Source organism: Carex rostrata, chromosome 5 (assembly GCF_964058835.1).
Source record: "Carex rostrata chromosome 5, lpCarRost1.2, whole genome shotgun sequence".
Lineage (NCBI taxonomy): Eukaryota > Viridiplantae > Streptophyta > Magnoliopsida > Poales > Cyperaceae > Carex > Carex rostrata.
The window spans coordinates 3263264-3288682 of NC_135922.1; the positions used below are offsets into that span (position 1 = coordinate 3263264).

Genomic DNA, 25419 nt, shown 5'->3' on the forward strand with positions numbered 1-25419 from the left:
ACCGGCTATGTAAAATAACATAAGCGGACTTCTAATTTTTTTTATTAGTAATTCTACTTTAAAGTTCTAACTTTTTTATTAGTAATTCTACTTTAAAATGAATAATTTAAAAACTAATTGAAATGTTTAGAAATTATAATTTAAAAAATAACCATAAAGATTAAGAGATGTTAGAAATTTATACTGACACTACCTATCTAGTAGTTTGGATTCATATACCATTGTTCGCTCTCTTCCGCACCGTCTGAATCCGAATTAGCCTCGGTACCGCTTTCTTCAGTATCGATTCCGGATAATGATTCTTGATCTCGATGTTGCTTGCGCTCGTCAGCCTCAATCCAATATTTCAAGCATACAAGTCTCTCAAAAACATGTGCACCCAACTTACTGCGTTTATCGGAGAGGATACTGTTCACTGAACTAAAACAGCTTTCGAAAAGGACGGTTGACACTGGTACGGCAAATACGTCGCGGGCCATCATCATCAGCGTTGGATAGGACCTTTGATCCCTCTTCCACCACGTCATGATGTCAACATCTTCATTTTTGTTGATCATCGACGTATAGCTTAATAACTCGTTTGAGGCTGTGTGCAGTTGGCTCTCTGACTGGAAATCTGCTAACAATCAACCACTACTAGTGCTCTTTGAATTGGAACTATTAAAAAATAAAAAAATTAGTGGACAAATAATGTAGATATTATAAATAATAAAGATTAAAACACATGTATAATTATATTCATACCTAGGGGCGGCAGGGGACGAAGACAGGTTTTGGTTGTCACCTATTCTTGAGTTATATAAGTTAAACATCTCAGCGAACTTCGAATCAACGTATGCCTCCACCCCGATTGTGACTAAATGTAGATTCTCTTTGTACGCTTCAACCATTCTGATCGTGTAATACTTCTTGTATGCCGGGTTGAGGCAGCTTGCGATAATGGCCAAGAGGGATATATCTTCTCAATATTTTAAAATTTTTAGTTTCATGGCATTTACGATCGGCGTGAGAGATTTATTGTGGATTTATGTTTCTTCCAAGTCACGATACACCTTAGATATTCTATAGAGATGTTTGACCAACTCAAATGACGTCGGTGAGTACGAGCAGGATAATTGAACAGTTGTATCAAAAAAGGTTTCGAGGAAATCTTTAAGCCTTTCTAGTTGCTCCCATTCTCCATCGGTGAGATCCAATGCCATTTCCTCAGGGGTGGAGCCTCTAAAAAACTCCCCTATGGGAGCTTTGTAAAGAAGGCATTGGTTCAACATCCTATAGGTTGAGTTCCAACGGGTATCTATATCCCAAGGTACTTTCAACTTGCTCAGTCGATAGTTGACACACAAGGTCACATACTGTTGTTTTCTTTCTTGGTTTGAAACAATGTGGTTGAGGGCATCTTTAAATTTAATTATCAATAGGTTTACGGCTTCTGTTTTAAGACCCGCCTTCCTGACGAGGTTAAATATATGGCAAGCACACTTTTGGTGAAACATTTCACCATTCATTATTGGGTTAGTGACCGTTTAGAAATTTCAATGGAAGCAATGTTGTTGCTAGCATTATCGAAAGATATAGAAAAAACCTTGTTAGTCATATCCCTCTTAAGGTTATACTCTTGTAAAACCTCAATAATGGATTTGAAAATTACATTTGCGGTGTGCGGGGAATCCAACACTCGAAAACTTAATATTTTTTTTGTAATACCCACTGATCATCGATCCAATGCCTATTAACACAAGAGCACCCAAGGCCATGTTTACCGGCAGTCCATATATCGGAGGTAATTGAGACATTATTATTTTGATATGCAAATTACCTCGGAGATCATTTTTTATGGTGGTAAACTGTTTTTTTTTATTTCAGTAACCATCTTTCTATGATGGATCCTCTTGAACATTGGTTGAGCACAGCCCCAAATGACCAACCGGGCAAAACTCGTGCAACCACCCACACTTATTAGTTGTTCTTTGTGGGTAATGTATCGGGCCAATTCACTAAGCATTCTTAATTCATCGAATTTTGGATTGGTTCTGGTACCATCCGGGTTCATAAGTGTTTGGATTTGTCTCGATTCAGCATTTTCACTTGGAACCTCACCCTTTCTTTCGTGCATTTTGACATGTCTTTTAAAGCTGGTTATACCACTAGTTTGTTTATACACAAAATAAGGTTTCTTGCAATTTTTTACCTTACAATAAAGGATTTGCAAAAAGCCATCCACATCTTTGGTCACATCATACCAGCTGGACCTTGTGAAGGGACACTTGTCGAAGGAGGGACAGCTTCTTCTTGAATTTCAGATACACTTCTCGAATGAGTACTTTCTATAGGGGGGGTGAATTGACTCGATCTACAGAAGAAGTGCCTCCATATACATACGGTGGTGTTGGTTGAAGTGTTTATTGTGGAATGTAGGCATTTAGATAGTTTGAAGTATAATACGGTGCACTCATTCGGTGGGGTTGTTGATAATTTAAATCTAGAGTTTGGTCTCTTCTTTGACAATTTTGTGGATAGTTTTGTGGGTAATTAGGTGGTGGCATTTGAAAGAAACTTTCAAGATAATTAGGTGGTGGCATATCGGGACCAAAAATAGAAGCCGACATTCTCGCATGAAATTCTTCCATCGATTCTCTCAATTTAAAAAAATAAAATCTAACCTATTCAAAACAAATCAATTACTTCACATATTCACGAAATAAATCTAACCTATTTATTTAACCCATTAAAAATAAATTCAAATTAAAAAAAATAAAATCTAACATATTCAAAACAAATCAAATCACTTCACATATTCACAAAAATGAATCTAACATATTAAAAATAAATCCGAATTTCAAAAATAAAATCTAACATATTCAAAACAAATCTAATTACTTCACATATTCAGAAAAATAAATCTAACCTATTTTTCTAAACTATTAAAAATAAATCCGAATTTAAAAAACATAAAAAATATGCTGTTTCGGCCTCTATTCTTGGCCGGAACAGGCTGTTTCAGCCTTTGCAGAGAAGCTGTATTTTATGCAAAGACCGAAACAGCTTGTTCTGGCCAGGAACAGAGGCTGAAACAACATATTTTTTTCTGTTTTTATTTCTGTTTTTTAAAAATAAATCTAACATTTTAAAAAATAAATCTAAACTATTCAAAATAAATCTAACATTTTCAAAAATAAATCTAATCTATTTAAAAATAAATCTAACATTTTCAAAAATAAATCTAACCTATTCAAAATAAATCTAACATTTTCAAAACTAAATCTAACATTTTCAAAAATAAATATAACCTATTCAAAATAAATCTAACATTTTCAAAAATAAATCTAATCTATTTAAAAATAAATCTAACATTTTCTAACATAAAATGTACCATATTCAAAATAAATCTAACTTATTTTTCTAACCTATTAAAAATAAATCCGAATTTCAAAAATAAAATCTAACATATTAAAAACAAATCTAATTACTTCACATATTCAGAAAAATGAATCTAACCTGTTTTTCTAACCTATTAAAAATAAATCTGAATTTAAAAAATAAAATCTTCACATATTCAAAACAAATCTAATTACGTCACATATTCACAAAAATGAATCTAACCTATTTTTTTAACCTATTAAAAATACATCCGAATTTTTCAAAAAATAAAATCTTACATATTCTAAAATCTAAACAAATCTAATTACTTCACATCTAAAACAAATCTAACATAAACTAAATAAATCTAACATATTCAATAAATCTAACAAATCTAACATAAAATAAATCTAACAAATCTAATTACTTAACATTCAATAAATCTAGCATAAACTAAATTTACTCTACAAAAATAAATTAATCTAACATGAAATAAATGTAACCTTTAAATCTCGCGGAATAATCTTGCGGGAGGTGCTGAACTTCGTAATTTCGATACCTTCGTAATTCCATTTGCGTATTTGTAGAATGAACTAATTAAATTTACAACTATATTTTTTTTAAACAATAAATTTAAAAATTGAGAATAATAAAATTTGAGAATTGAGATTGAGAGAACGAGAGATTGAAAGATTGAGAGAATGTAAAAAAATTGAGAGGAAGAGGGTGTAAAAAAATTGAGAGGAAGAGGGTGTATTTATAGAGTTTTAATTGGAGGGAGAATAAAATTTGAAATTTAATAATAAGAAAAAAACCAGCGGGTAGGGGTTCGGCCGGTCTGGGTTTGATTTGACTCGTCCGGGCCTGCCCAGTTTGATTTGACCGGTTGGGGGGAGATTTTAAAATTTTGAAATTAAAAAAAAATGGGTACGGATACAACGGGCATGGGTTCACGGGTTCCCAGTCTAGTCCGGGTGAGCACGGGTTCATCTCGGTCCGAGTAGAGCTGGGTTTTTGCCAAAAAAACGTGACCTGTCCGTTTCATACCTGTTTACCCGTCTATACCCGAGCGCAAACACGGATACTCCAGGCAGCAGTCACGAACGGACCGGACACGGTGTCACACCCCCGATCCGGAGGTGCGACGATTACTACCACGTCTATTTACCATTCAATATACGTAACATATGACACAGATCTTTTTATGCATTGCCAATATCATCCATTATTTTTGCCACATCCCAATTTATTTACAATAATTATCTGACATTTTATAGTGGACGATGCTAGAGATATATTCTCTGCACCCTGTCAGATATAATAAATCCAAATCCCATACCTTTAGGTGGCCCTGCTGTCAATTACTCGAAAGCGCTCTTTATCTTTGTATAATAAACCTGTAACCCACAAGGGGAAACGAGTGAGAAATAATAAATTATTTCTCAGTGCTGATTGCCACTCAGATTATTGGATTCGAAGGAAATCCATATTCAGAATGAAATCACCGCACGAGAAACAAACAGTGTATTTCATAATGACGAATGCAAATGCTCAATAACAGTATCTAATTGAATAACAAATATTTCATAATTAAATTAGAACTCTAAGAATCTTATCCGAATAAATGGTTTGGGTCAAAATCTTTTAAAACCATAACGTCAGGTAATGTTTGAGACCTATCTTTAGAACCATTAAGTCTGGTAACATTTGGTTTCTTAACTTTACAATTTATAGTATGATAACACTAAAAGATACTATAACATGTATCTGTCGTGTCAGGGCTTATACCATTCTAACTATTCTGACATATTATTAACAGAACCAATATGGAAACAATATTACAATACTGTCATTATCGGAAAAAAAATCAATGATAAGACAGTTACCACAGTTCATTAGTTTCACAATCACAATTCACATTTATTCAATATCCCCTATCCAACTGGTACTGGATTCAGTTGGGGCCATTCACCATATGCGCATAAGGGTCCTGGAGTAAAGTTTAGTAGCTAGCTAAACTTTACAATATATTAATCATTTTTCTCCACTATATGGAGGTTCAAGGATTACATTATTTCATATTCAATCAATTCAATCACTGTGGTCTCAATCAATCATTTGCAATAAGAACAATCAATCGATAAACAATATCAATATGACAGTCAACAGATTTACCTGTAATTCAGTTTCAGTTGTATTGGGCTATGCATATGATGCAACAGTTCAATCAATGCAGTCAATCAAATATTCAAAATGTACAGCGAGTTACGATTTAATTCCTAGTTATGAATCTCAGACTAATCCAATAACCTCGCACCTGATATCGTAGGACAATATGTGAGGTCTCTAGAAATCTGTTCTTCCTGAATATTCATCTCGTCAGTTTTCTCCGTAAGTATACCTATATTAGAATTATATATTCTGATGAATACTTGTAGTCCTTTAATATAACATAATACTTTATGTGTTCCTATATATGTATTCAATTATTGTTACTAAGTGCTTTTAGTTATCCTCAATTTATTCTATTTTGTTTATAGCTCGGAAGCCCAATTCAAACACCTTAAATATCCAATTTAATTTATGAATTAATCAAGCCTAAAGGCTCACCATCCTAATTCCAGTTTATATTCTAACTTTTCTGCCGAAAGTTAACTTCTTTATTTTTCAGTTTAACCCCTCTGACAAGAGGGTTTTACCTAAGCAATATTTTTGTTTTAGCATCTCAACCCCTTGACATGGGAACTTAACCATTCATAAAAATTTAACAAATACACTTTCAACTATTAAACAAGTTTTCCTTTTATTTCAATCACTACATAAATTATAGCCATTCACGACTTGAGTTGTTTAACAAATTCTGAAACTTTAAATCAAATTAAAAAGAAACCTAACAGAGAAGGGTGCATATACCTAATAATAGCACTGGGTGCGATGAAAGAATGAGCAAGTACATATACCACCAATTAAGCAATCCGAATAAGAGACAATAATAACTGATCTATCGGGTGAGAGTAGACCCATACTCTTACAATGAATCAAGGACACTAGCACCGTTTAGGTTTTGTTTTGAATTTTCTTACTTGATAAAGGGAGAGATATAATATACCTTAATTATATGAGAGGGCAAGAATCGTATCGAGATAATTAATACAAGCACCACACTCAGCATATAGGCTGGACAGAGGAAAAACTGACACGTACACCAAGAAAGAAAAGAAAAACAAAATATACAAATGAATAAAGTTAACCATACTTTATAATATAACTATATTATTTATAATTTTCAGTTTTAATTTATCCACTTCTTATTTGGCACTATAATTTTCCAATATTAATTAAGGAAAATATAACCATTACTATGTATAAATTTTCAATTTATATAAAATTTTTCCTTTCAAATATGTATTTGTAAATATTTCCAAATTAACATTTTGCACTCTTTATTTCGATTATACATTAACAATATTTCATTGTTGTAATTTAAATTCTAAACTATTCATCTGTTCAGAAAATACTATTTACTCGTTAAATGTTATCTATTTTATTTGTATAAACACATACCAGAATTTCGTATATAACCTTCAGTTATTAATATCATATTTGTATTTTTGCATAGTGTTACACACGGGCAGCCCTAGGCGGGTGGTGTCAAACCTCTAGGTGTGAAACCCAGCGTGTAGCTAAAGTATGTAATGTAAATTAAAAACATGCAGATCTGAAAAAGAAACATGATCAATTATTGCATATCCTCAAATACAATAAAATAAATATGGATGTATGAATATAAAATTTGTGCTCCTTTCATCACATGCGCATTTTTAGCTCCTTTCATCGCTTTAAAAAATTATTAACATGTACATATAGTAATTTTTTTCTAAAAATATAAAATTATGTGTTCAAGATAATTTAATGTTAAGACTATGACGTTGAATAGTTCAAATCAACCATTTGAATTTTGAAAATGAAAAAAAAAATGTAAAACACGATTGAGGTATATGAAAGACCTAAGACATTTGAACCGTACCCATTCGAAAAATTACTCTAGACCAATAATTAGAAAATATTTCAACAGTAATACTTTAAAGTGATCTCTATGATCGATCACCGTATCCATTACCAAGAGCAACAAAAACAAAGTTTTACAAAAGCATGATCAATCTCTTGAAGACGAGAAAATAATGTACGGACAGGATGCTAAATTCCTTCCCTGGTAATAATCTGGAGCGAAATTTTTATATTTAACATCTAAAAAAATGTTAAATCAAATAATTATGATTTCATCATAATTTTATTTTTTAACACGGCTTCAGATTCAAACTCATGACAAAAATTAGATGTCCGTACCTTGAAGCTGCAGACGAAATTATTTTTTTCGTTGATTAAAGCCATTCCAAGAAAATTGTGGGCCGCAAATTTTTTCTCAGCCAATCCAAGAAAATCAAAGCCGTGTCAGAGTTGATTTGACCAAGAAAACCAAAATTTTGAGCTAACAAAAAAATGTGTCCACATTTTCAAACTGAAAATGCGGAAACTGCTGACACTCAATTTCTGTTTACGGTTCGAAACTACGGTTGTGTTAAAAATAGTATTTATTAGAATTTGTGATTATTTCATTTAACATTTTTTTTTCAAAACGGTATAAATAAAAATTTCAATAATCTGGGGATTTAAGTAATCTTGGGCCCACATTCTGTTGTAAGGTCCTTGACACCTCATATGACATTTTCTTTGGCCCACACACTGTATGAGCATAGATAATTTTCTAGCCGACTCACATTAATTTTCCTTGCAATTTTACAATATACTTTTACTTATGTTAAAAATAATCGAAATATTAAATATTTATGTAATATGTTTTGGTATATGGTCTGTCAACAGGGTCTTAGACGAGGATGTGAGTTGCATATCCCATCGCGTATTAATGATTTTAGGTGTATATGAAAAGATATATATATCACAAAATATGTACCAATCTAAGTAAAAAATAAAAATATATACACCAACAACTAATTTTCATAAAAAATATCCATTTTTATTTTTTTCAAATAGAAAAAAATCCGGTCTAAAATATTAAAATATTTCATCTATTTTATTTGATGATCCTTCTGGTACATTTAAATTCTAAAATACTTAATCTATTTTTCTAGAAATACTTTTATATTAAAAATAAAATTTCATTTAGAAACGGGGTTGGTTTCACTGAAAGCTCCACCTAGCGATTGGTTCGGTGGAGTAAGGCACTCTCATTCTCCACCGAACCACTAATCCAGTGGAGTTGTTTTTCTTTTCTAATTTTTGATCAAGCTGTCCTTGTTCCATTTAAGCTTTTCTATTATTTCTATTTAAGAAAAATCCAAATTGGGTAGGTAAATAAAAACCTGGAAGTTTCAGAACGGTTTTTAATTGGAGACGTCAGATTTGAATTAAACAACCACAATTTTTACTTAAGAAAAGAAAACAATCACGTGTCTTACAAGTGTGTCTCCCGACGGTGACATCAAAGTCAAAGACCACTACGGCATACTACAACCCCACCTATTTTAAATTTGTTTGAAAGCGCCTATCATATGACATTTCCCTAGCGCCTCACATGAAATTTCCTTGGAATTTTTACAATATACTTTTACTTGTATTCAAAACGATCTAAATATTTATGTAATATGTTTTGGTATATATATGGTCTGTCAACAGTGTCTTAGACGAGAATTTGAGTTGCATATTTTGGTATATATTTTAGACCACTCAAAATTTTACATTTAAAGTTCAGTTGGCATAAACCTCTAACCTTTCCTGAGCTCGCAGATAGTCACCTTTTACCCTCGCGGATACTGTCACATTCTTGTAGTCAAAGAGATGTCATGCTGTTTTTGCAAGGTGTGTGATTCTAGATAGTGTGAAAAAAAATATTATAGAAATTATTATAAATAATAAAAGGAAGTGCTGGGGCTTTTTGAAAAATAAAAGATGAATTAAACTCTGCATGTTGTATCGGTTCAAAACACAACTAACAAAACAAATTTGTTTTCTTTATATTGGTACTAATGTATTAAACGATATCAGAAGAACATTAAATAATTATATCGGTTATGATAGTACGTAATACAGCTCAAATGAAGCTTTCATACGGTGGCATAATCCAAAGTGTACTGGATATATAATTTTTCCTTTTGTTTTATTTATTAATTTATTGTTTATTGGAAGACAGAGCCAACTTTCAAATAATTTTTGTGTCTTTTTCTCCAGCTCAAATAATTTTTGGTCTGATTGTACTGTAAGGTGAATATCAACACGTAAGATGGGAAAATTAATGGAACAACCTTAATTTGTTTGTTTGATTATGTAATTTTCTGCTTCATCATAATTTGAAAAAAAGAAAAAAACATTTTTTTGTCATATTTGGATATGAACTTAAATAAAATTCATTTTAGTGGACAAAACTATGTTATTCTGTTTGCCTCGTGCGGTTTGGTTAAAAACCTTGGTAATTTGGACAAAATTATGTAATTATGTACTATTTTCTTCAGCTTTAAGCCTTTATTTTGTGAAAAGGAAATTAGAAAAAAGAAATATCAGTTCAGTTCTGTCTATATTGTACTTGCCACTTTACACAAAAATATGTAAAAGACCACAATAATCATATAATCCATTTTAACAAAGAAAAAAAAATCTGTAGTAGATATTTCTTTTCCTCTAGCAGAATTCTGTTTTTATTAATTACCCAAATAGAATTTTCTTTCGAATAACTGGTGACTTGCTGTGATTTTTTGGATTGACTTAGAATGGAATATTCAAATCACATACTTCCTAATGACAACATAATTTTCTTTTCCTTTTTGTTATTTTTTGTCTCATGCTGAATAAGTAGCAAGAAAGATGGTCCATGATGCTGATCGCGGGCCATGAAGCAGCAACAAAGAATATTTTGCTACTTGGTTAGTGGGAAGATTTAACAGAGTTGTTTCAGCTTTATGCAGCGCATGAACTATGTGTAGCGCTGTTTTGATACTATAGTCTGTGTGCTGCAAGAGTCAAATGTGTTGTGTTAAATTCTTAATTCCATACTGACGTAGATTGTAGAGTGATAGCAATTGAAAAGAAAATATATGTGAACATAATTAATGAAACACTTGACTAATCAACAGTATCAAACGGGTTGCATTTAATTATTGCCTTCTTTAAAGGAAAGTATTTGTTTGTTTTTGTTTATTTATTTTATCAATTTATATATTCCTAACAAAAGTTACGAGGCAGAAGTTCATGTGTGTGCAAGAGCATCACTTAGCCACTAACACTTTTCTTATTGTGATATGATCTTAAGATGCCTAGATTTTTTTTTTTTGTTTGCTTTGGATATTTAGCAAATAACATAAATTAATTTCTTTATGGTGGAAATAATTTTGTTTTTTGTTTGCTTGGTGCGCTTGCGCTGTTTCACGAGATAAAATAAGAAAATGAATACAGTTTTTGGAAAGTAATAATTTGTTATATGATGAGAAGAAATTGATATTTCTAATATGTTAAGATTTTTAACGAATTAATTTTGACTCTATTAAAATATCATAAAATCCAAGATAATAAAGTAGGGATGAGAAATTGCAAACTCCTTTCAGAATAATCTTCTCAAGAGGGAATCGTGCTAGCAAATTGTGACAATAAGATATTCGAAGCACACACATAAAATTATCAATGTTAACTTCAGCGAAGTACACAATTGAGGGTTTGGTTTCATGAAAAAAATTCAAACATTGGTTACTGATCTAATGAAAACTGTACGGATCTATCACTACTAGAATCCGATTTTATTGCATGCATCAGAAAGTGGCTTGTTGCAAGCGCCTAGCCTTGCAACAAGCCCGAAAATGCTTGTTGCATGCGCTTACCCTTGCAACAATAACCTTGCAACTACGTTCCTTACAACTACTAAGTATTTGCAAGGACACCCTTGCAACAACTATTTTCTGACTTGTTGCAAGCGCCTGGCCTTGCAATCACTACGCATGCTAATACTTTCACAGTTGACCCTGTTTCTAGTATTTGCAAGGCTAACACTCGTGGGTCCCACCTGACTATATGCAAGGCTAACTCATGTTGGTCCCACCTGACTATTGCAAGGCTAACACATGTTGGTCCCACCTTACTATTTGCAAGGCAAGGGAACGTGGGTCCCACCTAACTATTAGCATGAGAAGATGATTAGATTATTGCATGGATGATTATTTTTTAAGGATATGATTTGCATTTTTTGCATGCACAGTAATTACTATTTGCATGGATGTACCAAAGAATATATTAACAGGAAATGGATGCAAATTAGCATGCTCCAATTCTACAATCCACCCTTCCTGTACCAATCTGGTACTAGCTCAGTGCTGTTTTACAATTTTCAGTTTCCCATTAATCAAGATTTACGTAAAACACATTCAAAAATATATAGAAAGCAACTAATAAGCATTGACCAACATAGTATAATCATCTTACATTGTATCAGAATTTTAAAAATAGTAAAACAAAAGTACTATACTGCAAGTACTTGTAACTTCTATATTTTCATATTTTCATGCACTGATATTGAGTTAATTTCCACAGTCGAATTCATGGCAACAAAAGCACTTTATTGCTCTTGTACTTCACTTGAGTTTTCATCTGAAACTTTGCACATAATAAATATGAATTTTAACAACCATTACATAAGAAAACTATTAAATTTACTAACCTCAACAAATTTCTTGTAAATAACAAATTTGCTTGCTTACTCTTGTTTCAATGGTTGGTGCTTATTGTTGTTGGATCATTTGTGCTTCAGATACATAATTGATCAAATATTTATCTAACTTTGTACAAGCAATTGTTGAAATAAGAGCATGAATTGGCCACACCTAATTTCCTGACTGAGCAAAACCAACAATTATTGCTTTACAGGAGAGAAATATAGCACATAATTACTGTAAGGACCTATTATCACTTCACTTTAACCATAATCAGTCAAAGATAAAAAATAAAACAAAAAGAATATAGGAAATTGAACTTACCCCCAATTATACTGAGACTACTGCTCTTCACAATGGCAAGGCAATATCCAACCGCATCACCCTAAATGTGAAGAATGACTTGTATTAAGTTCTGAAATTTATTTATACAATGAAACATGCAAGTACAAAAATAGTACATATTAAACATAATTTTGTTTTCATGTGGCTTCAGACCTAATGGAGAGAACTATTCAAGAAACACATGATATATTTAACAGCATGGGGGCCTTTAGAGACTTATGGTGAAATTTAGGGCTCTAACTTATGGCCTTTAGGGACACTTGAAGGTCATAAATAGGTGTACCTAATTTTTTTCCTTTTACATATTATGCTGAAGTGTGTTGTTTAGCATTTCATACAGTGTTTTGTTCCTATATAGTAGCATGCATTTCAATTTTATTCTTTTATGAAAATAGAAGACATTGTAAAAATAAGACCTTTTTCTGTCAGAGGCCTCTTTGAGGGTTCATAACTCTTCCTTGTAAGTGGGAATAATATTACTACTACAAGTAATAATTCAACCACTAGGCGACCTTCATTTGAAAATGAAGCAAACAATTAGATTCATATAAAAGAATTAAAATATCAACATAGTTAATATACATGTACTGATAGCTGCACTTAGCACCATTTATCTTCAGGAAAATATTTGTTTTTTTTAGGAAAACTAGTCAAGTGCCCACGCTACGCCGTGAGGATTGAAAATCTGTTTTAATCACTTTTTTTAAATGTGATTAATTTAAAAATTGATTGACTAATTATGTATTAGTCAATAATAAAAGCAAATGAAAACTTTAGTGTTTGACCCTAAAAATATGCCAAGATTACAAATTTTGAAAACAATGGTCCTTGGGTCATTCATATAAAATAAAAATAAAGAAAATCAACAATAACTAAGTACATGATCTACCAAGCACAGCTAACAACCAACCAAGTACACAGAAAATAACAAAGATAATCTACCAAGCACAGCTAACAAATAACCAAGTACACAGAAAATAACAAAGATAATCTACCAAGCACTGCTAACACAAAGTTATCACATAAATTAAGACGAATCCCTACCAGGGACCACAACAAAACAATAGTAAGTACTAATATTCATCATAAAAACAGCCATAACTTATCATGGCTTGAAGAGCCTTATGTACACCATAGACAGAGAGACTATTCCTTGGCAAAATAACATGGAGCTCCTCACCTTCTAATGGAGGCCTCAAGAGCCTCATATACACCACAGACAGTCAGACTATTCCTTGGCAAAATAACATGGAGCTCATCACCTTCTAATGAAGGCCTCCTCACCTTCTTAGACTATTATGTTAACTTAGCAAAAGAAAATGAGCTCTTTACCTTCTCATGGAGGCGAGGCAACTCCGGCACAGGTGCACCACCCCCAGAGTGGCCATCTTGGCTTGAGGATGTGTCAGACTGATAATCATCAAACTTCATGAATTGACCCACCTAGGTCGCAGCCAGATGAGCATAGCATATTGGAGCAACTATAAAAAAAAGGTTGTGTAAGCACCACACATAAAAATGAGGGTTCCAATGCCACAAATTATTGGCGTCACAAAATGCCACAATATTTTTATTTATATTTCAAAGTTTGAAATTTTAAATATCAAATCCAAACCATTGATCTTGTTCATTTTCATGAGAGATGTGTGCTCGTAAAATTTTATGATTTTTCAAGTTCATTATTTACAAGATCAACAGTTTGAATTAGACAATTGGATTTTAAAATTTGAAATAAAAAAAAATTAGTTGGTGACTATTAACTTTGTGGCATTGGAACCCTCCATTATAGCTAGTCTGATTAAGTATATATTTCTATTCTATTTGCTACAATATAATGAAACCTCTAGCCAAGAACTGAATTCTAGAAGCAAATAATATCTATCTAATAGAGGAAGTTCACATAATAGTTATTCATACTATTTGACTTTGTGAACAACACAAGTTTTACTGGCAGCATAATTTTTTATTGCAAAAACCACCATAGTAATCCTTCAGCAAAGTTAAAATATATCTAAGAAATGAGAGTAATTTACCAACATATATGGCAGTCGTGCTCCTCTGATAGTTGTAATTTTTATTATAATTCAATAAATGGTTGGTGCAAATGCCCAAAAGTCCTTTAGAATCATACAAATTCAATTAATAACACATTTATAATTTTACTTTAACTTGAAAAATAATTTATTATTCTTATAAATTATAGAGATGTACACTATTATTAATATTATTGCAACTTTTTTTATGTTGACTTTTATTATTAGAAAGACTCTTAATTAATGTTGGTGCCACAGTAAACGAAAACAAATGTATCCATTTTGATAACCAGGAGTAAATGTGGCACATATTGAGCCTAATTGACGGTCTAATGGAATTACAGGCATGGGCTGTAATAGGGGTGTCATGATACCCTTTTAAGCACCGTCAACTGAAAAACTTACCTGTGATCAAATAATTTAAGCACCATCAACTGGAATTACAGCCTTCTCTTTCTGGAAAAACTTACCTGTGATCAAATAATTTAAGCACCATCAACTGAGAAAATACAATCCCAGACCCAATGCTGATGTCCTGCATAATAATTAAAAATAAATTTTGTAGTTAAAAAATCACCAATTTGCGAGTTCTAATTTAACAAGAACTATCCAATAAGTGTTAAAACCTCAACCTTACTGCTATATTTAACAAGAACTATCCAATTAACCTTCTCTCTTTGTTCCCATAACACAAAATTCGAACAAACAAGCAAGGCAACACTTAAACGAGCATCAACATGCTTTGATAAGCTATTGACAGTTCAATTTCGAAATAACAAGTTTGAGGTGAAAATTTTAGGGTTACCCGAATTAAACCAGAAACTATAAAACTAGTAATTTCCAAATTAATTACTACCTTGTTACCTGATTTGGAAAAAATCAGTTGGTTCACACTGTACCCGACTGGATGTTCGATCTAACCTTCCTCTAGACCTGAATCGCGCCAGAGAAAAGAGCCAGAAGCTAGGTTCTTAAGCCTAAGAGCGAAAGGTCTGAGGATGGTCTAGAGATCGATTTGATCGGGTTTTGAGGATGGTCTAGAGATCGATTTGATCGGGTTTTGAGAGGGTAGCACTTATGAGAGAGAGAGAGGCGTAAAACGAGCCACTTTGAGAGGGTAGCACTTCTGGGGTGAACAAATAAAATTGAAATAACAAGGTGGCTGGCAGGGAGGGTCATTTGCGGGAGAGGGGATAAGTTCTAGGGTTTTTTGTCTGGGTCCAATGTCTCTAAAGTAACTTGAATTGTGACTTTAGATATGGACTGTCCGATTAGGATCTGGTCCGAGGTGAATGCACAGATCTCTTTAATATTCGTGCCACAAAATATCGAATGGTCCGAATCTGCACTCACAATTTGAATTACTTTATGGATCCGAATTGCTAAGGGGTCAAAGTGGGAGGGAAATGAAAATTGTCTGGGACATAAACCAAATTTCTGGAAATCAAATTTCTAGAGATCAATCATTAACAGAGCAATTTTATGGAATGGAATTATATATGATTGGAATTATATATGGTATAATTTTATGGAATGGAATAATATATGATTGGAATTATATATGGTATAATCGTTAATAGAGCAATTTTTAGTTATTGTTGCAATTAATTGAATATGATTGGAATTATATATGGTGTAATTTGTAATTGTTTTTTTAATTATGGAATGAAATTAATTTCATTTGAAAACTTTATATGGTTTAATTTACGTAAGAATTGAAAGTTATACATTATATGATTTGGTTAGATATTTAGTATTTTTTTAGTGAACCGTGGCATCATTAAAGAATGAGTTATATTTTTATGAACAAATTTTATTTATTTGGAACAAATTATAACGAAATTAATTAAATTAATGTGGTAATAAATGGAAGAACATGTTTTGTGAATTACTGAATGATTTGTAAAAAAAATTACACAGCATACCATGCTTGTTGCACAAATAACTCACACCCTTCAAGTATCAACATAGAACATGAACTCTTGTAATGTGAGTTAATGAAGACCCATAAGTATACATTGTCCAACGGTCGATCGGAACCGTTCAAATTGAAGAATATCATATTCATTTCGTTGTAGTGAAGTTTGATGAAATTTTATGTTCATTTACTAATCTATCAAGCTAACGGAATATACAAACATCGTAGGGCTATAAATACTTCGCATTGGATCGAAGCCTCCACATATCGAAACTTCAAATTTTTTTTGTTGGTTACGTTCAATGTTTTCTCTTGATCATTTAAAAAACTAATTTGAAATTATTTAATTGCAGATCCACCATTGATTGATCATACAAAAATGAACGGTCCATAATTATTGGCTCAATTTTAAATGGCAAATACTGATGAAATTATATGAAATTCATAATTACAAGCATTATCTGGTCAAAGGATATGTATAAATGCCGAATTGATTTTTTTAGGAATTTATTCATATTATTTTCTGTACAATAATCATTAATTTCATAACAGATATGAGCCATCTGATGCCTGTCAGACCGAGCCACACAAATAGTTGTATGGCCTTGCCTCACTTTTTTCTCTCATTTGCTCTCTCTTCCAAGTGGATCCCACCCCAATAAAATATATTTCATCTCTTTCCCTTCATTTCCTTCATGGAGAAGACTAACCCGCTCCATTCACAATTTTGGTCCAAAACTTCCAAAATTTCCAAACCAATTTTTTTCATTTCGCTCCAAAACTCTAATTTTCATTTCCCTCTAAAACTCCTGTACTTTCAGTAACTTCCCTCTACATTTTCCCTCCACATTTTTGGCAGCCGCCAAACAATTTTTTATGGTGTTATCGACGATTAGTGTTATTTCTACTGTCATTCTATTGAGAGGCCGTCGAGAGGGGCAATCAGATTCGGTGCTAGTGTGTCGCTACGATTAGTGTTATTTCTATTGTCTCTCCACACCAACGATTGCGTAGTGATCTCCAATCAGTTTAAACGGGTGTCTTTGGACTCTTCAATGTTCTTTCCAAATTGTAAGACTAACTTTGTATCATAACTAATTTTTGTGATAAGAACTGACTTCAAGTCATAACTTCAACATTGTTAAAGGTACTTGATGAATTGTGATTAGAAACTGACTACATGTACCTTGCGTGAAAGGTGTTTGATGAATTGTCTGACTAAAGCAAAGTTATTAGTTCAGATTTTTGTTTGCCATATTGATTATTGTACTCTATTCCAACATGTCTTTCATCAATTAATTAAAGATAAGAATAGTTACAATAAAGATTTGCAATTAAATAGGTTTTGGAATCTTTTTTATCTTGCCATGCATACAAGGTTTTTGTTAAAATGCCTGCACATATAAGGTTACAACTAACTACCTTTTCATTCCACAGCTAATGGTGACAGCTTTACAAAGCGACATTAGGAAATTATTTATTGATTTTTTAACCTTTTGTGCCAGTGACTACAAATCCAAAAAAAAATATGATTTATTTTTTATCTTCTCTAATTTAAGTAACTATTTTCAATTCGCAACTCACCAATTGGAACCATGATTGATCACTGATGGGTTAGTTTACTGCTTATCAAGGTCGGCAATCGATTTAGAGATGGGACTCGGGAGGGAAGTTCACAAAACTCTAAATTCTTTGACAAATAGATCTTTCACAAATATCATTTCCATATCATGAGTTGGATTTGGTTCTGCCTATGTTTTACAAAATAAATCATGAGTATTCCTTCATCCACTATCCAATCTTCGGATATGTTTTAGAAAAAAACAAACAATTTCTTTGTTGATTGCAGGGCATTTTAAGAAAATAGGCAATAAGATATAGTTGATTATTTATATCTTTTAAAAAAAAATTCAAGAATAAATAACTAATACATTTGCATCTATGCTACTGGATTGAGTGTGAGACTCATATTAAGTTCATATCAATGCATAGCGCAAAAGCAACATGTACTATGGGTTAGTTTGTAGTCTCCTTGATGCTCAATTTGATAATTTTATCACAAAAATGTATGCACAACTTACCCAAAGACCTTCATACAACCTTTGTGCATGTTTTCTTATTTTTTGCAATATTTTTAACAATTTATTTCATCACTTTTCAGTTTGTGAGGTGCAGTTTGGATCATTCTGACATGTTGTTTTGTTATTTTTGTGTAGAACAAACCATAGATCCAAATTAGATATTCTTTGTTTCTAAAATTTCAGGAAGTCATGATCTACACCCACTATTAATTTCAACTCATTGTATTGCCTAGAGCTATGCCAAACTTAAGTTTTTCTCAAGATCAGTTCTGTACCAGATTTTATTTTCTGACAAACAGTTTTGCATAATTTGTACAAGACAAAATACAGCTCCAAATTGAGTGTTCTTGGTACCAAAATTCTCAGGATATTAAGATCTTTCACCATGATTTATTTAACATTTTTATGGATTTTGTAACTGAGTTGAATTTGGGGTTTCTGTATAGGGAAGTTCTGCAACAGCAGCACTATTGTACCTGTTTTTGCATTTTCAAAAGCTAAACTTTAAGAATTCATTATAAATCGTAGAAAATTTCAAAAATGGAAAAATTTGTTTCTGTTATAAGACAATAATCATCTTGTATTTTTTTTTGAAAATGTTGTACCAGTAATTACAAATTTTCGTTTAACTCTTATAAGAATTGTCTACTTTCAAGTTGAAGATATCAATATAATTATTTGTTTAATTTATTAATTTATTTTACATGGATAGGTGGATGTTACAATCTCGTCAGAAGATAGTTCTTGTATTGAAGTGATATTGAACAAATTATTATGAATATATATCTGTTATTTTGTGCTCTTGAATATTTATGTTGCCCATGTATAGGTATATATTTAGAATAATATTCCATGGTGATGAGAAAAAAGAAAAATTTAATGAGTGTTTGTTCTAACTTCCAAAATTTAAGTTATCAAAGTATTGAATTCTTATAAACTAATATTATTCATGTTGTTGTGATTTATAATAAAAATTTTCATTGAAAATAAACAGAAACAAATCTGTCTCCAGGAACTAAACAGTTGCAAGGGTAGTCTTATGCAATTGCATGAGAAAATAATATAAACAGGAGCTTCATTAAAATATAATATAAACAAGGGGATAAAATATTTGCATGGGCATGGGGTTAAGTAGTTGCAAGGCCGGTTAATAAAATATAATATCCACTATGTATTTGAGTAGTTACATGGGCAAGGGGTTCAGTTGTTGCAAGGACCTCCAATTAATTATAATATCTGACTTCCAAAACGTAATTGCAAGGGTAGGTAGAAAACAGTTGCATGGTTGCACATCACACATTTGCATGCGATAGGTGTTGCAAGGGACTACCCTTGCAACAAGTTTGAGGAATCCAGAAACGTCATTTCTGTTGCAAGGGCCATCCTTACCTTGCAATAAACTAGACCTACGCATGCAATAAACCCAGATTCTAGTAGTGTATTAATTTTCCAGGCGAAAATTAGGAAGTTTTACATTTCTAGTAGTTTTTACAAAAAAAAATTGTAAAAATAAAATATTTGTTGTTCCTTCTTTTTACTTTTCTTCTTCTTTTGGAAAGCAAAAGGGAAGGAGACAGTTCTTTTTACACAGTTCATGCGCTGCATAAAGCCAAAACAACTCTGTTAAATCTTCCCACTAACCAAGTAGCAAAAAATTCTTTGTTGCTGCTTCAAAGCAATATATGGCCCGCGATCAGCATCATGGACCATCTTTCTTGCTACTTATTCAGCATGAGACAAAAAATAACAAAAAGGAATAGAAAATTATGCGGTCATTAAGAAGTGTTTGATTTGAATACTCCTTTCTAAGTCAATCCAAGAAATCACAGCAAGTCACCGGTTATTCGAAAGAAAATTCTATTTGGGTAATAATAACAGAGTTCTGCTAGAGGAAAAGAAATATCTACTACAGATTTCTTTTGTTTGTTAAAATGGATTATATGATTATTGTGCTCTTTTACATATTTTTTGTGTAAAGTGGCAAGTATAATATTGACGGAACTGATTTTTTTTTTTCTAATTTCCTTTTCACAAGATAAAAGCATAAAGCTGAAGAAAATGGTACAGAATTACATAATTTTGTCAAAATTACCAAGGTTTCTAATCAAACCACACGAGGCAAACAGAATAACATAATTTTGTCCACTAAAGTGAATTTTATTTAAGTTCATATCCAAATACGACAAAAAAATGTTTTTTTCTTTTTTCAAATTATGATGAAGCAGAAAATTACATAATCAAACAAACTAATTAAGGTTGTTCCATTAATTTAATTTCCCATCTTACGTGTTGATATTCATCACCTTACACAATCAGACCAAAAATTATTTGAGCTGGAGAAGAAGACAAAAATTATTTGAGCTGGCTCTGTCTTCCAATTGAGCACTAGCTAGTGGAAAATGTATAAACATTATCGCCTCATCAGGATCAGATATCATAAAAGCCTAATACTAATTATAATCAGTATCGCAAATATTAAAAATCTCACTATTAGTAAAACGATGAGGAAAGGGAAACCTAAATTATATATCCAGTACACTTTGGATTATGCCACCGTATGAAAGCTTCATGTAAGCTTCAAATCGTGTTCCTAGTTGGACTAATTTTTGTAACATAAAAAAAAAGAGTAATTTTTCTTACATAGTCTGATTTGCTAAATTAAGGATCAATTTTCATATGCTTGGGTTAGAGTTCCTCAATGATTAGTTTGTGGTTTTTTTCCGGTCTCTTGCTATTAAATGCTTACATTAGCATGGCTTTGTTGTGTTGACTATTTGGCTAGGCATGATACTGTGTATTGCCTAGGTGGTTTTTATTTTTTTCATACTGTATGCGTTTCTCTCTCCAGTTTAGTTGGAGATTGAAGCCAAAACAATTTTGTGATTTCTAATGAAATCGGTGGTTCACCACTTTTTCAAAAAAAAAAAAAAAGGATCAATTTTCATACACCACCTTATGAATTTTATATTCTCATATATGTATGAAATTCTCTTACTTGCATGAATTGCTACTTTGTTACTTCCTTGTGAAGACTGAAGAATAGCCAGTACTACTTGACTGGATAAGTCTTCCCACCATCCAACTAACAGTCGCATTTAAAAAGGCAATTAATACATCAATTTAGTTATTGCATTCACTTTCATTTCTTTTTCACAATAAATTGTGGTCCCTTCGATTAATGTTCAATAAACATTTGTTTTGGTATATTATTTAATATTTTTTGAATATTATGCAAATAAATTTAAATTAAAAGTGAATTTCCATGCTTTTCTTGATTGGAATTCAGGTTGCACATGGATTTGTACATGGATTTGTACTAAGGAGTACCGTCATAAATGTGATTTTTCTCTCGCAAATACTGTCTACTTTGTTGTTTTATAATTAATGTCATTTATTTTCCAATTTAACTCATGCATGGAACAACATCTATTATTGTAAAGAGAACCGTTTAGTAGAGAAGGATCTAAAATTTCTATATTATTAAAAATTGTAAGTAATCAATATATTAGGACACAAGTTTTTGGGATATGTTAGACTAATCAAAATGGGAACTTCATTAGAAAACATGATAGTTGGTGTCCTAAGGATACACCAGTTCTGGGGAGCAATTTCAAATACATATAAATTTTTTTAAAAAAAAGAACAATTCCTTCTTATATGGTATTTAACTTTTTGATTTTTTTTCTTAAAATAGTGGATGGATGCCCACTAATATCATTTGAATCTATAGATTCAAAAAATGATACAACAAGGCAATACCAATGGGAAAGTTATTACAATAAACAGTAAACTAAATTGTTTTAACTAGAAGCCACCAAAACACATCAAAAAAAGAAACTATCATAATAGATAACATGAGCAAACTATAGACCCTCTTAAAACTTCTTAAACCTTACAAGAATCCTCTGAAAAGCCATTCTATATTTTCCTTTCAGTTCAGATAATCCAAACAAAATTCCTTTCTAACTAACTCAATTAGAATACTCTGAAAAGTAATCCATAAGACAAATATATCTATCAATCTTCCACGAATCCTCAATTGTACTTGTATAATGTTAATATTTGTATCTTTAAATTTCTACTTACAACAATTTGCTAGATTGATTCGCTCTTGAGAGGATTCTTCTGAACAGAGCTTCAAATTTCTCATCCCTATATTATTTAGTATCTGATAAGAAATATATAATTTATTTATGTTATGAACTTGCTTGTTTTGTCTGCATCTCTGGGGAGTTTAGCAGCTTGTCTGCTGCTCTTTTTGGGTTCGAGTAGCTGCTTCATGCAAGCTCTCGTGTTTATAGGGCTGTTTTTGATTAAGGTGCAATAGCTAACTGAGTTACCAGGGTGTAAGTTAACGTTTTTTCTTCAATGAAGATGGGCCTATGGTCTTTTTAATCAAAAAAATAATTTATTTTGCAACAGAAATATACTCATTTTATTGGTAATCTTAACATCTTTGATAAAGCTGTTATATCATCCCACTGACAAAGCTGTCAGTATCATATATAGGGCCTTCTTTCTTGCTACTTATGTGATTTTGCACGAAATAAGAAAAGATAAATGGAAAGATAGTTATGTGGTCATTAAGAAGTATCTCAGTTTATCAGAGATACTGGGAAATAATTAAGAACGACATCTTGGCGGTAATAAGAGCATTTCAAGAGCAAGGCATTAGCCTACGACCTATCAACAAGGCCACCATCACCCTCATTCCGAAGATACCAAACCCGACAAGCCCAAGTGACTTCAGACCAATTAGCGTGATCAATTCAATTGTGAAGGTCATAACCAAATTGCTCGCGAATAGACTAGCGCCGATGCTGGATAGCCTCATAGCACCCAATCAGACGGCATTCGTCAAAGGAAGGTCAATGACGGAATCATTTATAGTGGCAAGAGAATTCTTGAACTTTTACACCAGGGAGAAAGTGCCAGCCGTCCTGTATAAAGTCGACTTTGAAAAAGCATTCGACACAGTAGATTGGTGTTACACGATAAATCTACTAATCGAAAGAGGCTTTCCACCAGACTGGATAGCATCGGTACTCCACATCTGGCAATCAGGATCATCAGCAATAAAGGTAAACGGCAGCCTAACACCGTTCTTTTCACATAAAAGAGGGGTGCCACAGGGCGATCCACTTTCTCCCATGATTTTCATCATTGTGGCAGACTCCCTGACCCGATTTATCCAAAATGCCTCAGCCATAATGCCAAATTCGGTCTTTATGGCCCCATAGCCAATCCAGTTTGCAGATGACACTGTCATTATCTGTGAAGCACACCCAACAACCCTTAAAATCATCGCCAGGATACTATCAGTATACGAGGAACTCTCGGGCCTCAAAATAAACAAATCCAAAAGCAGTTTTGTTCCAATCGCGCTTCCGCAGAACAGAGTACAGGTCATTCGGAATATCCTGGGGTGTCAGCCATCTCAACTTCCAATGAAATACCTGGGCCTACCTCTTACAACCAAGAAGCCGACAAGTATCGATCTCCAACCTATGATTAATGCGGTACAGAACCGAATGGAAGGATGGAAGTCAAACATCCTATCGTATGGAGGAAGAGTGACACTAGTCAAGTCAGTCCTCACGGCTATGCCGTTGCATTATATGCAAGCGCTCACCATCCCAAAAGGGGTGTTGAAACATTTGGATAAAATGAGAAGGAACTTTCTATGGAAGGGCAATGAAACGTGTCGAGGAATAAATTGCCTGGTCAACTGGGAGACGGTATGTGCACTAGTACAAAACGGAGGTATGGGGATTGTAGATCTAGCCGTACAGAACGAGGCACTACTCACTAGATGGCTTTGGAAGCTAGATAGTGCACCAGATAGCCAATGGGCGCAAGCCGTTCAGAAGATATACGGGATGGCGGACGAAATTTGGGAATCATCGGGCAAATCTTTTTTCATAAAGGATTTGGAGAGGAACCGGAACTTTTACCGGGTATCGACCGAAATAGATCCGAAAAATGGAAGGAAAAGCTGGAGATGGACACGGGAAGGCAAATACACCTGTGCAACGGCATACAGAGCCATGCACAACAGGGGTACTGTATGCCCGTACCACCAAGCATTGTGGAAATTAAAAATACCGACTAAGGTAAGAATCTTTGTATGGTTGGTAACACAGGATAGTCTGTTGACACAAGAAGTGTTGATTACAAGGGGATGCAACGTGCCACATGGTTGCGTGCTGTGTGACTCGACGGATGTTGAAACCTGCAAGCACATGCTATGGGCTTGCCCGTACGCAAGGACTTTTTGGAGAGGCCTGATGGATGAATTTAACCTGGCTTTCAGGCCATTTCAAGACGACAAACTGGGGCATATCTGGCTACAAGTGAGATCGTCACTTCAAGGCCAAGCGAGAGCAACATGGGACACGGTCTGGGCGGCAGGTACATGGGGCCTGTGGAGAGAGAGGAACAAGAGATTGTTTGCAAATAAACGTAGACCACTGGGGATGGTTATTCAGAGCACAGTATTAGAAATCAATGATTGGATACACCTCACGTAAACTGGGTATAGAGGGAGGAATGGTTAGGGGAAGTGCTAGAGGATGTGCAAGCGCCTATAGCATAATGCTACAGGCTAATTTCAATAGATAGCTAGAAAGGGCCATATGAGATGGAAGCAGGTCTAAAAGACCGTGTACATTGTAATAGTTGTAAAATTTTTTTATTATAATATATTTGTTAACTAGGCACTTGCCAGTTAACCATCAAAAAAAAAAAAGAAGTATCTCAGTTGACTGTTCCTTTCAAGTCAATTAAAAATCAGAGTCAGTCATCTGATAACTCAGAAGAAAAATAAGTGGTCATGAAGAAGTATTTGGGTTATGTTTTCATTAAACCATGACAATCCAGGCAAGTATAATTTAAACAAAACTGATATATTGATTTATTTAACTTTTATGTTCAACTAATAAAGTGGAAAAAGTGCATATATAGGAAAAAGAATT

General features: G+C 32.9%; 1 long non-coding RNA gene across 6 annotated transcripts; it reads right to left on the reverse strand.

Moving 5' to 3' along the window:
• Positions 1 to 11790: 11790 nt before the first annotated feature.
• LOC144554232 (uncharacterized) lies at positions 11791 to 15599 on the reverse strand. Of its 6 annotated transcripts, none has more exons than XR_013511575.1 (6): positions 15311 to 15599; positions 14917 to 14981; positions 13746 to 13894; positions 12830 to 12925; positions 12393 to 12453; positions 11791 to 12006 (listed from the first exon to the last, which is right to left on the reverse strand). It is a non-coding gene; the product is annotated as an uncharacterized LOC144554232 (long non-coding RNA). The 6 variants fall into 6 exon arrangements; XR_013511573.1 differs by having other exon boundaries at positions 13746 to 14530; XR_013511572.1 differs by having other exon boundaries at positions 14852 to 14981.
• Positions 15600 to 25419: the final 9820 nt, after the last annotated feature.